A 3,540-nucleotide genomic window follows, 5' to 3' on the forward strand; every position below is an offset into this window, starting at 1 on the left:
ACTCATATGTATATATAAACATATATGACACAAAATCTCTATAATAAAATGACAATTATATACATATACATAAAGGTAATAAAAAAAATACATGATAGATATCTTAAACAGTAAAAGAAAACAAATAAGTACATATGTTATCCTCTAAAATGACATTGTATGTACAGTTCAAAGACAAATTCAACACCGTATAAAATACATATAGCTCTACATATGTATTTACAGAATATATACCTGATTCATATGTATATTCTTATTTTATATGAGTCACTTTTGTATTTCGCAAATATATATGAAGATATATAGTATAGTTATGTTTGTTACTGTGTAATATGAATATGATATGTATATCGTAAATACATATGTATGTTTTATACCGTAAATACATATCCAGATCTATATGGCTATGTATTTTATATTTTTTTTGAATATGTGTATGTGATATATATATTTGTGTTTTCAAAATAAAATTTAGAGATAGAACAGTAAAAAGGGGAAAAAAACAAAAATATAAAAAGAAAAAAATGGAAAAAAGAGAAGTGAAAAGGAAAAAAGAAAGAAAGAAAGAAAGAGAAATAGAAGTGTAAAAATAAAATTAAAAAAAATAAAAATAAAAAAGAATAAGAAAAAAACTAAAATAGAAAAAGAGAAAAAAGATATGAGAAAGGAAAAAAAAAAGAAAATGAAAAAGGAAAGAAAAAAGAGAAATAGAAGAGAGAAAATAAAGTGGAAATGAAAAAAAAAAAAGAAATCAAAATAAAAAAATAAAATGATAAAAAAATAAGATGAAAAAAAAAAAGATAGAGACATAAGATAGTGAAAGACAGTAATGATGTTTTATTTTAAAATCTTGAAGATCATGAAGATAATTATCTTCAAATATGAAAAAGGAAAAAAAAGAAAACAAAAAATTTTAAAAATGAAAAAGGAAAAAAGAAGAGAAATATAAGAGAGAAAATAAAGTGAAAAATAAAAAAAATGAAAATAAAATTAAAAAAAAATGATAAAGAAAATAAGATGAAAAAAAAAGGGTAAAAGATATGGCTATATTTGTGGAGGTGAACTAGTGGAGTGAAAATAGGAAAATGTAAAGTTGTGATAGTAAAACATGCACTTGCCTAATTAATGAGTAAAATAATGTTACTCTTTTTATAAACTAAAATTTTACAAAAGTGTTGTTATTTATTGTAACTATAGTCTTAAGTATGCTACTTTCTGTACTTTTTCCTTTTCAATTTACTTTATTCGTCACACTTTTGTGTGTGCTTGAATGGGGCTCTTTTGTCAGCCCTCTTTCATGCTACTTCCTCCGTCCCATTTTACTTGTCCCAAATTTTCTAATTTGATTTCTCATTTTACTTGTCATTTTTCACAAATCAAGAAGAGATAATTTTTTTCATGGTTTACCCTTTGCATTAATTATTTTTTCTTCAAATTAAAATGTAAACATCATTTAATAGAGGTATTATAGTAAACTAGCTATTGGGAAGGACAGGCAGTAGCCGTAAAGGCCCGAGAGAACCAATTCATGACCTTGTATTCCTCATTCATGTAACTATAATAATCAAAGGTTTTACCATACATGGATATAATGCATTGATGAGAAATAAATGATATGCCCAAAACTATATATATACCAAACTTAGCCGTTGGGGCCATAACATCTAAAAGATAAGAAACTATCATGCTTAACTTTATATTGGTCTACAAAGCCTCTAAAAAATACATAGACATCTGGTTAAGGTCGGGACAAACCCCCGCCTTACTCTTAACTACTGTATAATACCAAAATATATAAAACGAACTCGGAAAGTCCCGAATCAATCTGGAGCTCACCAATAGCCCTGGATATCCTGGGCTCCTCCTGAGAAGGTGTATTTGCTGAAGCACCTGTGCCTGCAGCATGAAAAATAGGTCCCCCATAAGGGGTGTCAGTACGAAAGTATGTACTGAATATGTAAGGCTAAAAGTAACCACACATGATATAGGAGTTCAACGAAAATCAGATATAAGTGTACAAATAGTTCTAGTAGACAACCTTTATATATATACTTGTAGGGTCAGATACATTACATTCCTTTCTTCATTTTACCTTTCTTACTTCATAATCTTTGTAAGTCATATGATACAAATGACCAATTGATCAATGGTAAATAGACAAATCGAGATCGACCTATGCTAGGCTTACGCCCTTGAGCTGCCACCCATATATAAAGTATCGGGATCGGCCCATGCTAGACTTATGCCCCTGAGTTGCCATCCGTTTAATACAGATTTCCGTTACTTAGTTTATTTAGCCTTTGAGATTGTTACTTTGGTGGTCATAACATTATGGTACCTTAAAACAATAATCTACCGATATGAGACATGTAAATGGGCACTTAATGCAACAACAATGAGGTAGGGAGCTGTTGGCACACAAATAAATTGTTTTGGAGCTGAAAATAACACATGGGTCTTATTTGAGTAAACGGAGAACTCCTGAAATTTTCTAGTGAAAACAGACATACAGACTTAATACTAAGCATATATTGAGGTTCTTTAACACGTTAGAGAGTGGGAACAAGGTCATTGGCTACATGGGATATAATACGTTGCTATTATGTATCACTTGTTATAAGATAACCTTGAGAGCTTACTTGATGGAACAAATGTCCAATTTCATACCAAAGAGTGCAAAACCGAGTATTCCTTACATACCTAGTCGTACAACTCCGATACTAACCCAACTTGACTTCCCGACTTTTGAATTACCTATTTACAATAAAATATATGGTAAACTAATATTAGAAACCAACCGATATATTTGGGCTATTTGACTTCACCAAAATAGTGGTCGGGCAGTAAGCCCTTAATTTATCAATTAAGATTGTTATTTTAACCCTTTTCTTCTCCAATTATATCCACATACCATACATATTCTTATAAGATCCTCCGACACAACTTTGGGTTCATTACACTCTCCAAACAATACACAAAATAGAATGGATAGTAGACGTATACAATCATTAGTTTGGTGGTGTACGGTCACCACACCCTTCTTTTATATTTCAATACAAATTAATTACACCTTTTCCCAACATCAACTTGGCAGCCTCCAATATATACACACAAAATAGTCCACAAAACAACCTCAAATCTCTTTTGTTCTAGCAATCAATTATTGAACTCATCATTTCTTGAGTTCTCAATAACAACTCATCCATAATTCTTTTCCAAATTCATATATAAGGAGAACAAAATGGAGCAGTCACCTTACCTCAATTTTGCAACTTATCCTTTAAATTTGAACTCCTCAAGAACTTTAACTTTTACTTTTCTTCACACTTTAAACCAAAGAAAAAAAAAGATCTCTTAATAACAAAAAAAAAGTGAGCAAGTAGCTTGTTCTATATTCTGCCATGAATTAATAACTAAGCACTTATAGCATATTTTTCTAATCTTCCATGAGAAAATTAAGTCAAACCACAAGTGTTTTCACTTACCTTGGCCTACAAAGGTTAGGGGTTTCTTTAAGAACCTTAGAAAGAAAAATAGGGC

This window comes from Capsicum annuum, chromosome 7, assembly GCF_002878395.1.
Source record: "Capsicum annuum cultivar UCD-10X-F1 chromosome 7, UCD10Xv1.1, whole genome shotgun sequence".
Lineage (NCBI taxonomy): Eukaryota > Viridiplantae > Streptophyta > Magnoliopsida > Solanales > Solanaceae > Capsicum > Capsicum annuum.